The 13,616-nt window shown below is 44.1% G+C and overlaps 1 long non-coding RNA gene across 5 annotated transcripts in view; it reads left to right on the top strand.

Moving 5' to 3' along the window:
• The first annotated feature begins 286 nt into the window (after positions 1–286).
• Positions 287–13,616, top strand: part of LOC102083831 (uncharacterized) — a 28,650-nt gene continuing 15,320 nt past the window's right edge. Inside the window, exons 1-5 of one of the 5 annotated variants that reach the window (XR_010465771.1) lie at positions 299–682; positions 7,711–8,245; positions 9,279–9,369; positions 10,977–11,066; positions 11,435–11,596. This is a non-coding gene — a long non-coding RNA (uncharacterized LOC102083831). Of the gene's footprint in view, positions 683–7,710; positions 8,246–9,278; positions 9,370–10,976; positions 11,597–13,616 lie in introns of all 5 variants that reach the window. The other 4 variants (XR_010465772.1, XR_010465768.1, XR_010465770.1 and 1 more) reach the window with 4 other exon arrangements.

The raw sequence follows: 13,616 nt of genomic DNA on the forward strand, positions 1-13,616 counted from the left end.
CACTAGTTCCCAGGCTGCTTTAGAATTTCTCCATGGCATTTGTCTTCATTTAATTTTCATTCCGAAGGTCTTCATCTTTGTGGTGATACAAATGTTGGGTGTTAAAAATTGCTGGCCCTACAGGGGTTGCTGTAGTAGAGGTAAAGGGGAGGAATGCCCCTGATTCCCTGATTGATCACTCACTGAGTTTGGTGCTGATGTCGCATCAGTGGGAGTTCAAAATGCAGCTGCAGCGAAGTCTCCAGCTGGATCAGAGAAAGATGGTTTATCTTCCAGGGTGGGAGAGTTTGCTTTGGGCCACAGTGGTTCAGAGAGGGATTTAAAGACTGTCACAGAAAGCAACTTCCATACCTGTGCTTGGTGCACAGTCACAAAGACAGTTTTTCGGATTATATATATCATAAGAGCATAAAAAGGAATATGAGCACAGAGAAGAAGATGAAGTCTTGATTCCAGGAGCTGACTTAATTCCTTGCTACTACCACCAGTAATCAAGCCAAATATTTTCCCGTGTATATTGATGTAAACTGTTTGTTTTCCCTGCAGTGGCTGTTTAGAGAGGGGGAGCGTGTGGGACAGCCTTCTGGACCTGCAGAGTTGATGGCCCATGTTCTGCCCTTTGGAGAAAGCTGAGTTGCCTGTTGATGTGCTCCCCTCCATGGGCAAGCAGCGCCGTGTACAAGTAAGAAAGCAAAACAGGAAAAATTGGAGAGGAACTGTGACACCGTATAGAAAAGTCTGGAGTCTGTGTATTTCACAAGAGATTTTCTTTAAAACTTAGCTTAATCACAGAATCACAGAATTGACTGGGTTGGAAAAGACCTCAGAGATCATCCAGTCCAACCCTTGGTCCAACTCCAGTCCGTTGACTAGATCATGGCATTAAGTGCCATGTCCAATCTCAGTTTAAAAACTTCCATGGCCGGTGAGTCCAGCACCTCCCTGGGCAGCCATTCCAATGCCTGACCACTCTCTCTGCAAAGAATTGCTTTCTGATCTCCAGCCTCAATTTCCCCTGGCAGAGTTTAAGCCCATGGCCCCTTGTCCTATTGCTGACTGCCTGGGAGAAGAGACCAATCCCCACCTGGCTAGAACTGCCCTTCAGGTAGTTCTAGAGAGTGCTGAGCTCACCTCTGAGCCTCCTCTTCTCCAGACTAAACAAGCCCAGCTCCCTCAGCCTCTCCCCATAGGGCTTGTGTTCAAGTCCCTTCACCAGTCTTGTTGCTCTTCTCTGGACCCGCTCCAGCACTTCAATCTCTTTCCTGACCTGAGGGGCCCAGAACTGAACACAATACTCCAGTGTGGCCTCACCAATGCAGAGCACAGGGGAAGGATCACTGCCCTTGGCCTGCTGACCACGCTATTGTTGATACAGGACAGGATACCATAATATTTCATCCTTCTTGCCCATATAGTTCCTGCAGGTAACAGTCAGGAGTTATGGTTTCAAATGTCATGAATATCGCTTAGTTGTTTTGTGGCATAATCTTTTTTATTGATAAATATTATCAATAAATAATAAGTTTGTGGGTCGGACGTTTGGCATTGCCAACAGAGAAACTGAGGCACAATCCGATATGAGTGTACAAGAAAGAAATAGAGTGTGCAAGACTTCTTGAGCCAGATCTGGGCAAAACGTGACGCTGCACAAGGGGGGAACGGGAGGAAGGTGTTGGAGCATGGAGGGGAAAAACTGCAGAAGAGAAGAGAGATAGAGGGAGCAGTGGATTTGTAGAGGCGAAGGAAACACAGAAGCCAAGTGTCTATGGAAGGAAATGAAATATTGGGTATGATAAAAGCCAGAAAAGGCTGGGAGAGCCAGATCGGTACCGGGGGAAGACAGAGTCCGCAGCACTTGCTGCAGCGCTTACTCTGCTGTTGGTCCCTCGTGTGTCCCTTGTGCCGCTGTGTCGTCCATCTCAGTCTTCAAAATTCGCAGACAAAATTCCAGTTCAGCCTCTGGTGATTTAATCCGTTGCTCTGTGTCTTTGCTTCTGGCTCTGAATTCTCCAGGAGGAACAGAGGGCAGCAAAGGGCTTAAACAACAACCACTTTTGTTGTTGTTTTTAAACTCTTCATTGAAATCCATGGTCTCTTCCAGCATTAGTCTGAAGCCTCATTTAGTAGAGGAAACTTTGCATTTAATCCAGAGGCCTATTAGGGAAACAACACAGCGGGAAACTAGTTAAGACTGTTGAGTTGAAAATAGACTTGCTAATAAACCTCTTGTTCTCATTACAGTCCCAAGGTGCTGAGCATTTTTTGTTTTAATAAAGAGACGGTGATTTTGGATGACTTTTTCTTTTCCCCTTAATGTAATACCTTGCAGTCTGGTTCAAAGGCAACAAAATGGGGTATTTCAGACAATTACACACTTCTTGTATATAACTCATCCCTTTGCTTGACATATATAATCACGAAGAAAACAAAAACTTGGCTTTTTTGCTCAGTGTAACTTTTTTGTCTAGTATGTCTTGGGATGGCATAAATAAAAGGAGGACAAGGCCCCGGAGGTTCTGTTTCACTCATAGTTTTGTCCTTTCATCTCGGCAGTCCTTGTTTTAGATTATGTCTGTCTAGAGCCGAATTTCAGCTTGCTCTTTATGCCCGTTGTTTTTTGGAGACCTGTGTCTCTGATTGTTTCTGTGCCAATTTGTGCTTTCCTTAGGAGCTGAGAAATTTCGGCTTGGCGATGCCTCTTTCAGAGCTGTCACCGAAGGGCTGAAGCGCAGCGAGTCGCACAGCTAAGAATGTGGCCAAGTCTGTGTCCAGTTTGGGTTGGGAACGTGGATATCCTGATCCCCAGATCTCAGCTTACATCATTTCATTCTTCCCCAATACATTTCGGATGTAGCTACAATAAGCAGGAAAATTCTTCACAAATGTTCAAAGATGAGGCTGCTGAATTTAGAAATAATCCTTCAGGCCTGTTTTGGGGCACTGGTAGCCCAGAGTGGTCTCATATGGTTTCTTTTTTGTTCCCACATGCAAACCTGTCTCTGTTGTAGCTGGGTTTTGGGCATCACATCAAAGAACCTGTGAGGGTTATGTTATTTTAACTGGGAAGAATGAGCTTGTAAGTTCCCATCGATGTAAAAGAAAGCAATGGATCTGTTTTGGAAGACAGGGCAGTTACAGACACACAGAGTAATCATATAAACGTCACCAATGCACAGGCTTACGGGACAAGAGCACCTACCATTGGACTAGCATAGGGGTAGAAGGCGTATGTAGAAATCGCCTGTATTCCCTTAAGTAGTATGTTATGGAAATTCATTGGTTTATTTTGACTCTAATCAGTGTTTATTAGTCTTAGTAGTACTGATTTTAGCAGTAATCACTGTCATAGTTCTCACATGAACCATTCCAGATTTTTATTAATTTTATGTCATAAACATGCCATCAAAGGATGTTCTGCTTTCTTCACAGAGACCTTACATGAGGTAACTGAAAGTCAAATCCAACGTAAGGACAAAGACCTCGCATGCTTTTATAGCACTTCTGAGGGTAAATCTTGGTTTGGCTGGAATAGATGGGAGTTTCTTTTTATTATACAGTTCTAAAAAGGGATTTCATATTTTCCTAGTCCATTCACAGAGTTAAAAGAGGGGCAGCACTGGCAAAAATGTAGCCCTTCTGCTGGCTAGGAGATTAATTTGCTGGCCAGTTTTGCATGTTCATGTAAACTGTGGGACTGGCAGGCAGTGCCAGTAGCCACATATAGAGTGTGAAATCCTACAGTTATGGTTTCTTCAGGCAGTTTTGGCTGCAGGAGGATGGGAACTGCTGCAGGGGTTATAGCAAGAGCCTCATCTCGTCCTTTCTCCAGCCTTGAAGAGCAGCCACCTGCCCTTTAAAGAGTCTTGTAGAGGACAATTACAGAGGTACCTGTCTAAAGAGCAAGAGTGTCTGACACAGACCACATTTATGTATATATTCTGATCATATAACCATATACAATGTCTCTGAGGCAAATTGTCAGTGAGTTGTCATTGCTTCAGTGGCTCTGAATCCCTCCTGAGCCTGCTCTGCTGTCTCTGCAGCAGCATATTTCTGAAACCCACTCCCTTCTAGTTGTGTTCACTTTTCAGTCCATCACAGTACAGGGCTCTAATCTCCTGACCCCACATGCCAAGATTCAGACAACTTGTTTTAGGCATCAGAACCATCTTAAGAAGGAATTTCCTCTCCAGCCTGTGCTCAGAATCATTTACTGCCACCGAGGGATCCAGAGCATCAAAGGGATGCACCATCCTCTCTCCGCTGGCTGCAGAGGGGCCCTAAGTGGCATCAGCAGGTAATTTTGGTGGTTTTGCTTTAGTTTTATTCCCCAACTGGAGCAATGTGTCTGCATGTCCCTGGAGCTTGTGTGCCTGACACGGGGCTACACGCCAGCACAAGATGCAGAGACAACCCACTGACTGTAAGGTCAGAGGGGTGCACAGAGCATCAGTTTTCTGAATCCTCTGCGGGACCCGACTGCCACTATGGCATCAAATGCAAACCTGAGGGATGTTTAGATAGTCTTAATCTCATCCTAAAACAATCAGGAGGACTTTTTCAGTTTCTCAAAACCCTTACAAGGTAGATCTCATCAAATGCAAACCTGAGGGATGTTTAGATGGTCTTAATCTCATCCTAAAACAATTAGGAGGAGTTTTGCAGTTTCTCAAAACCCTTACGAGGTAAATCTCACCCTGTCTGTAACAGATAATTTTGTTGATATGTTCAGAAGAGGTGGCTGCTATTTCCTATGGGGAAAACAGTGTATGAAATTCCCTTATCATCTGATACAAGTAAAGAGTTTGTAGCTTCTTTCTCATTCGTTTTCAGGCAGCTTATCTGTTTGAGTTGCAACTTGATTAATTTTCTTAGGACTCAGGCTTCTTTAAGGCCCCCTTCTTCTTGCCATGCTGCTAAAACCCATTGATTTTCTGGAGAACAGCAATGACGCCACTTAATTCATAACTCTTTTCAGAAGCCTTAGCCATTCTATGAGGTTGTTTACTCTGCGTTTATTTTCGTTGCCGATTTGATTAGCTCAGTCTTTCATACTTCTCTTTCTTTACTGGAAGATGCAGTTCTGAAGTACATATCTCCACAATGAGAGCTCTGAGACAAATCAATCAGTTGGCTTCTTTGCAGTATCTCTGCTTGGATTAGTTGCTCTCCGTCCTTTCTACAAGGACTTGTAGCATCAGCCCCAGATTAGCTTTTCTTGATTGGATCATCTATCTTGTAAAAGACATTTTCTTCTCTTTTTTGCCGCTCTGAGCTGGTGTTCATGGAGATGACTATGACAGCCTTAGCTTCAATCCTTAGGACAGTTTTATCTTGAACAGTATAAGCAGCCAGAACTTTCTTTGGAAGCCCAAGGATAATGTCTGTTTAGGTTAGAGAATGTGAAACTCTTGAGAGAAAATTAGCGCTCTTTTGTGCTATTAAAAGTAACTTAATCACGGGTGATCAGTAATAAACTTTGCCATTTGTTGGGCAAGTTCTCTCGTAGAGGGCACTGGAATGAAGACTTTGGCACTAGAAAGACAGAGACAACTACATTAATATAATTTAGGAAAGAGATTTCTCTGAGGAGACATAACCGGAGGCTCTAACTGTCTTCAAGGTAACCCAGTATATTTCCCTTACTTTGTTAATTCCTTTCCTGTGGGACAGCGTAATCCATTTCACACAGTGATAGGACAGAGAGTGATGACCTGAAGCTAAGGCAGCAAAAATTTAAACATCCGTCAAATTATTCAGGAGCTCTGAAAGCACCAAGAAAAGGCACAAATGGTGGAGGGACTAAGTACCATTTCTTAAGGGAATCAAAACTGGCAACAATTAAGGGTGAGACACTAACTCACCAAGGTTATTTAGGACATGTTTAGCACATTCAAGAGAACATCTGTGTTTTAGAGAGCCAAAGCACTCTGTACAGTTGTTGGTGTGAAAAAGCATTGCCTTCCTTAGCACCGTACACTTTTATCACTGCAGCGAATGTTGCCAGGATTAGCATTATTTTTGTGTCATTGGGTGGCCAGGGAACATGTTGGATTGGAGCAAATTTCCCAAAAGCATGAGGGAGCACTGATTGGTTTTGTTTCTGGACCAAATTTTATTTTCTGAAGTAAATTATCCTAAGAAGGAGTTTAGCTAATTATCATCCAACAAAGCAACCTATCAGACTAAAGTTATTTACAGGTCAGTAACAAGGTTGGTGCAAGGAACTGAAAAGAAATGCTAATATTTGAAGGCAAAGAACTCAGAAATTAGGAAACAATCAAATTACTGTTTCTCAGAAATGTTAATTTGTTGAATATGTATGTTCGAGTCCAAGACTGCCAGCTCAGTTTTGGTCTGTTTCAGTCTTGGTCGATCACACTTAGGATCAGGAGATGACCAGCACTTTTCCTTCTGTACGGTTTTCTTCTTTGGCGCACTTGCTGAGCTGAGCAGAAGCATCTACATAACATTGTAAAGGTTGTGTTTGTGCACATCCTGTGTGTCTCTCAAATTGAAAGGTTTATTTTCCTTGCTGCTTTTTGCTGCTTCCATTTCTGAGTTCGGTTTTGCTAATTCAACCTTTTGGGGTTGACTTTAATTGTTGGCAGCACTCCTGTCTTTAGAAGGTTTCAGAAACCACTGTCTGTGGCATCTTCTGAAACTTTTCTGCAGTGTTAGGTTGATTATCCAAAGAGCTAAATATTCCAGTGTCACTATTTTAGATGGTACACAATTACATGTATCACCGACAGCAAGAATTAAACCAGGAGAGTGAGTTCAGGCTGATCTGTGGCTACAGGATCCTGGAGGAGCTGAGGGGGTTGTTCCTGTGGGTGACTGCAGACAAACTGGTCTCTAACACCTATTTACGGGTCTATTTACCAATGAGAATTCTGCTGTTGTCAAGATGCAAAGCTAAAAAGGGGTTTGGTCTGTGTGAAGCTGCTTTGCACTCAGGAAATCCTGTATCTTACAATCTACCAGGCTAAACCAAATAAATCAAACCAGAGGAAAGGACTTCAGTTCATTCTTCACTTAGGTGGAAGGTTAGTGTTGTCTAGGTAAATCTAGTTCTTGTGAAGCTAAGAAAATGCCTTATGAAATAACCTTAAATCGGAAGTTTTGTCCTGAAGGTTGTGCTTAACACATGTATCACGTATAATTAACTTTTTTTTTTTCCGCAGGACACAGTTCAAGTCCCTGATTAAAGATCATACTGGAAGTGCGCCAGGCTTAAATCTATTTTGGTAGACAAAAATGGGTTGAAAGGGACGGGAAAGGTTAAAATATTCCACTATTTATGGGGAAAACATGAACCGAAGCAGGTCATACTGGACCAGTGCCTGAAAAGCCAAGAAGTGAGGAAAACTACAAATGCAAAGGGAAACTAAACCAATATATTAGTATGTGAGCAAAAGAAACGAAGAGGCTTAGCAAATGATTTCCTGTCCCCTGAGCTGCAGGAACAGTTCATATGCGCGTTTTCAGTCTGCGCCAGTGCGGAGATCACATCCATTTCACACACGCAGTGGCCTAAGAGCAAACGTGTGCTTTGTTGTACAGGTTAGCAGCCTGGTGGGGATTTGCAATAATATATTCATTTTCAGCTGGTGCTTTAAGATGATGAATGACGATAAAATGCAGATAAACCACTATTTGTGACTGTGAGAAAAATCACGTAACCGATTTATTTTTTTTTCCCCTTAGGTTTTACATCACAGAATCCCAGAATGTCAGGGGTTGGGAGGGCCCTGGAAAGCTCATCCAGTGCAATCCCCCCATGGAGCAGGAACACCCAGATGAGGTTACACAGGAAGGTGTCCAGGCGGGTTGGAATGTCTGCACAGAAGGAGACTCCACAACCCCCTGGGCAGCCTGGGCCAGGCTCTGCCACCCTCACCAGGAACAAGTTTCTTCTTAAATTTAAGTGGAACCTCCTGTGTTCCAGTTTGCACCCATTGCCCCTTGTCCTGTCACTGGTTGTCACCCAGAAGAGCCTGGCTCCATCCTCCTGACACTCCCCCTTTCCATATTGATCCCCATGAATGAGTCCCCCCTCAGTCTCCTCTTGTCCAGCTCCAGAGCCCCAGCTCCCTCAGCCTTTCCTCACACGGGAGATGCTCCACTCCCTTCAGCATCTTGGTGGCTCTACATGGGTCACTTTAAGTTGGTACGGACTCCTGGTTTACTGTGCAGCAACAAAAGCAGAGAAGACGCAGAAATCTTGCTCAGCACGCTCTAGGTATGTACTGTTATTAAAACCACTGATGCTACATGACCATCTTTCCTTGCCAAGGTCCCCAAAGCCTGGCTCTGCCTCTGGAGACCTCGACCAGCGGTTTGTCACCAGCTCTTTGCTGTCCTTTGTCCCTCGTGCAGATTCATTTCTCAGCTGACTCAGCTTTACTGTTTTCCACTAGAACACTGTTAGCAAGTTGAGTCCCACTGGGTGCTTAGGGGTTGCTTTTTGCACCCCCACCCTGCATAATTATTAATTTAATGGCTGTGTTATAGAAGGTGGCAGCTGTTGCTTTTTATTTTGAATACAGTGTTGATTTCTCTCAAGGAGTCTTAGTCCCCATATTAGGAGGGAACAGAAAGAATACTGTACTGGAACCATGTCCTGATATTTTTACTACATCCTGCTCATATTTTTTTTTCTGACAGAGGGTTATATATCTTAATTATCTTTTGGCAAATTGTTATATTTTCCAGTTTATCATTTCATGTGTTTGAAACTGAAGCTATTTGTAGCCTTCACTTTCACTTGCTTCTGTCTAAATATATTTTAGGGTTGCTTGCAAAGGTTAAGAACAAATACAGACATCCCCTTTTAAGAAAAAGGGGGAGACATATCACAGGCTCCTTTTTTCCTTTCCTCTCAGACACAGTCACATACATTCTACTATTAATTATCTGGTCGTTGTGGAGAAACAGAATGAAAATAAGTGAAAAGAGATAAATATACTCCAAATCCAATTTTTTCTAAGTTACTTAATATGGCCACATGTGACAGCAGTTGTACACTAGTAAGGTGTCAGATATACAGGGCATCATTGTTGGACAAAAGCAAGCCTGCATTCCTGCGTGCTTAGAGCGCTTATCTAGGAACCTGCTCCCCACTCTGCTTCAAACCGTTCCCCAGACAATTCAATCTGCAGTAACATTACCTTCCTCAGTTCCTCATTCGTGTCTCGTTCAGTGATGATTTTCATCACCCTGTGAAACAACTGGAGGTATTGCTAAATTTGTCATGTTTTTTACACGTTAACCAGGGGAATCTCCGTGTCAGGACTGCACGAGAGCGGCTGCGTTTGAGATCCTGGTGTGAGGTGCTGAGGGAACAAGCTGCAGCGCTGGCACCAGGTGAGTGAACCGCTGAGGGATGGAAGCCTGTTCTCACCCACTTAAATCTATGTTCCCTTCATCTCCGTGCTGTGGAAACACCAAAATTGCGGTCATTTCTTTTGGCCAGGCCTCTGAGTCCCTTCAGAGTTCACCCCTGTCCATAAAAGAGTTTTAGAAGGATGCAGAAGATGGTAAATCCATCAGTGTGCAGCACGGGGGAGCAGGAGAGACCTTCGCAGTGCAGCATGAGCTAAAAGTCACCGTATTTGTAGAAGGGACAGCAGTGCTGGTGAAAGGAGGCGCCGCTTTTTGTGCCCCTTCCTCTCCCACCACCTTTATTTCAAACTCAGAATTTTCCTGGAAAGAGCTAAAAGGAGGCAGATTCCTTCATGTGGTTACTGCCGGTTTAAAGAAGAAACTCTGCAGTACCGGCCCGTTGGGTCAGTGCTGTCTGACCTGGGAAGAAGAAAGAGACCTGCAGCTTCTAGAAATGACACGGCCAGTTTATTTGGTGGTGTTCTGGAGACATTTTGTGAGCCAGCTAGCGAGGGCTTGGACGAGTCCCACTGAATCTCTGAATTAACGATAAAAGCATAATGCAAACGCCAATTCTTCAGCCAAGGCTAACAGCCAGATTTGCTCTCTGCTTCGTTAGAGTGAAACATAGGGATTTCAGTGTAATCAGCAGACTCATTGTAGTTTTACACTCAGGTAATAGAATTTGGCCCAAAGAGACTGGAAAGAACTGATGTATCACTTTTATTTAGTTGAATATAGCTGTCATGCTCTGTTCAGGAGAATATTTTAATCAGGCCCCATATAACATTGCCTCTATGACTAATTTCAGCAGCAATACTAATTTAATTCTCTAGCAATTTATTGACTAAGAAAGAACTAAATTGCTTGACAGGATAATGGAGAGAAGAAAGAACCTGGCAGGAGGGTTAAGTATGGCAGATTACATTGACTACAAGAGTACTAACTGTAATACAATCCAACAAAGTTCCTGTAAGAACAATAAATAAGGAGCTTAATATATCGCTATCAGGTACGAGCTGCATGATTGCTAAAGACATTGTGCTTTTGCCTGCTTGGAAGCCAAGCTCTGTTTTGCCTGACATCAAAATGGTTTCAGAGCCTCAAGCCATTAGCTCACGAAGAACACAGGAAATAATGTTGTTATTGTAGTACTTCTGCTAATTTCATCTCTGTATCATTGCCTTGCTAAAGCAGAAAAAAAATATGTTAAAAGATGTAAATTGTTCTTAAAATCAAGGGGGAGAGCATTTGTGTGGTTTTATTGGTGTTTGGGTTTGTTTTACACATTATGGATGATGTTGGTAAACTCAGTATGTGGAAAGTGGTTTCACTTCTTGCCCTGCAGGTTTTACAATTATTAAAATACAGAGGTTATAATGGAATTTATTTAAATCTGTTCTGAGGAATGCAGAACAAAATATTCAAAATGACTCGGACCTGCTGAGTTTTTGAGGATCCTTTCAGAAAGATTTCTAAGTGGCTGAATGAACCCAGGAAGATTAAGCAGCAGAAATACACTGTTTAAATAATGAGCTTGTAATTACAGCTTTTATCTACTGGGATTTGGTCATTTGCTCTCTCCTCAGATGGGATGGAAACTGGCTTCCCATAACTCACTTCTGTTCTGCTGTGGAAGATGGTTTACACAGAGCACTGAGGCTCTGCTTGCTTCAATGGTGAGGCTGTAACAGCAAACTGGATCAACAGACACGGTGTTTTTCGTTTGAGTAGCTCTGATTTCAGATTTCTAACTTGCCAAACCAGAGACCAAGATCAATAGTTACTGCTGGTGTAAGCAGATGGAAATCCGTTGGTCTGAAAAGGTTCAAGATCCTTGGAAATGATCCCAGTACAATCTTGGAACAACAGAACTCCTGCATCACGCGCTTTGTTTAAATCCAGCCCTCCCTCCCCACCCCCTAAAAAAAAGCAGTGGTCGTGCAGCCCTTCAAATGGACATATTCTCAGATCTGGGTCAGGAGAGGATTTGGGGATGACAAAGATAATAATGCAAAAATAAGGGGGTTCCCCTCTCTCCACACAGCTGCTCCCTTTGCAGAGCCAGCAGCTCAGCCCCACGGGGGCTTGTGTGGCGCCTTCCAGCCCCTGGGGTCCAGGTGTTGAAGAAGCGAGAGCAGCTCAAAGATGGTGCCACCTCTGCCCAGCCTTTTTTCCACACCGGTGGAAGAGTGCAGAGCACTGAAAGGTGAGACTTTTGCATTATTACGTCTATGTGGTGCTGCACGGGGTAGGTAGGTTAACACACACCCTTTGGCTAATTAGTGGTTGTGCATTTGTGGCGATAGCACACGCATCTTTCAGCCACAGTTTTGTATCTAAACATTCAAAACATTATGTCTAAGTCTGCTGTTTGAAAAAGCAGCATAGTCATGGCTTTGCTAAAGACAGGCCGTGAGTCCTACCCCAAAAAGCAACCTATCGGACTTAAATCCTGCCTGGTTTTTGAACCTGTACGTGATGGTTCTCATGTAACTTTTCTATCTATGTATTTTTCCTCCTGCTCCACTGCCTGTGAACAGGCTGAACCTGTTGCAGTGTAGGAAGGTCCAGCCGCTGTGTGCAGGTCAGTTCTGCGCTACCGAACGCGGCTTTCATGCAGGGTGAAACCCCAAATTATTCAAAAGACAAGTGGTGAGAAATGTATTAGTGAGGTCCTTTCCAAACCCAAAGGCTTGAATCCAGTTTTGATTAGAAGCTGGTGAGCTAATTTCTTGGAAAGATCAATCTGGGTCCAGTCCTCCCTCCTCAGTTCCCTTTGGTGGCTGCTGGCCCCAGGTGGCTCCTTAGTCACATCCAGCTGGATGTCACCCAGCGCCTGTCCCTCTCCACCAGAAGCTGAAAACGTGTTTTGATGTAGATGAAAATTGTGTTTCCATTTCATCTGCGGGCTCCAGTCTGGCGTGCCTGTGACTGGAATCGAGAAGAAGGTTTTTCAGAGCCACGATTGCTTGCCTGGCTGTTCGAGGGGACAAACAGCTATCAGCTCATTACCTGGCCATAAAAATACATTCCCTGTATAGAATGTGTCAAATCCTTTTCCTGGGATGACTGTAAATGCTAAGAGGGTTGTCAGTCTGGGACAGATGAACTTGAAATGGTGCTGGAGTGTAGTGTTCGGGGGGGGAATATAATGCTGGAAAACTGAACCAGCTTTGCAGTTTGGGTATATTAACTCCATTAATCAACACAGCAGGTTCACCCATAGCTTCAGGAAGTCAAACTTTCTTCTGTGATCTCTCCTCAGTGAAGCTCAGCCATGAGTTGAGGAGAGATCTGCTGGTGTGAAGAATCAGAAAAAGTGACTTTGAAGCTGTTCAACACCCTCAGTCCTTGACGTGCCCAAAAATAATACCAAGAGGCAGTTATGGGGCTGTCTCACGCTGACATGAGTGCTGCCGTAAGAAATACCTGTTCGTTTCCTACTGCCTGAGGAAACATTTGGTTCTCCTGAAGCATTGTAAGAGCTGACAGGAAAGGCTTTGCTTTTCTTTCTTATTTTTAAACATAACTTCCCGAGCAGGAGCTGTCTTCCTCTCACTTCAGGAGCGCACAGATCATGTTGATTCTTTCCAGCTCTTGGCAGCGCCAGCACAGTCTGAAGTAGCTGTTTCCCCTTAACTGCCCTGGAGTCAGGCATGGAAGAACAGGGGTGTGGTATTCAAACTGGGGAGAGGGGCAACAAGGACAGGACATATTAACATATTAAAAAGCAGCAAGTTTCCGACAGCGAGGGGGCACCTGGGCAGCACGAGCACTGCCCAGGGCTGGGAGAGAGGAGATCTGCTCCGTCCTGGTTTCTGCAGGCAGCGGGGGTGCTGCGAGGTGGGGAAGCCAACCCTGCAGCAAAAGATGGGCTGGTGCTTTGGAGCAGCTGCGTTTAATCGGACTCAGGCTCCTTGTACAGTTTCCTTGTTCTTGCACTTCTAACAGGAGTAACCATGGTGTAACTGTGGGAAGGAGGTGATACAGGATTGTGCTGTACCCGACTACTCAGTGCTCTGTCTGCCCCCATTTCAGTAGCAAGGGGATGTTATTTAACTACACATTTGGTGGTTTTGGCTTTGCTGTTTTTGAGGTATGGATGGATGATAGTGGCAAGAATAAGGCACCTTTTCTCAGTCACAAGGTAGTTGTGAGACGTGGTGTCTTCTCCATCTGCTCTCTTCTCCAGAGTAGCAAGTGATAGGACTAGAGGAATTGCCCTC

Source organism: Columba livia, chromosome 12 (genome assembly GCF_036013475.1).
Source record: "Columba livia isolate bColLiv1 breed racing homer chromosome 12, bColLiv1.pat.W.v2, whole genome shotgun sequence".
Lineage (NCBI taxonomy): Eukaryota > Metazoa > Chordata > Aves > Columbiformes > Columbidae > Columba > Columba livia.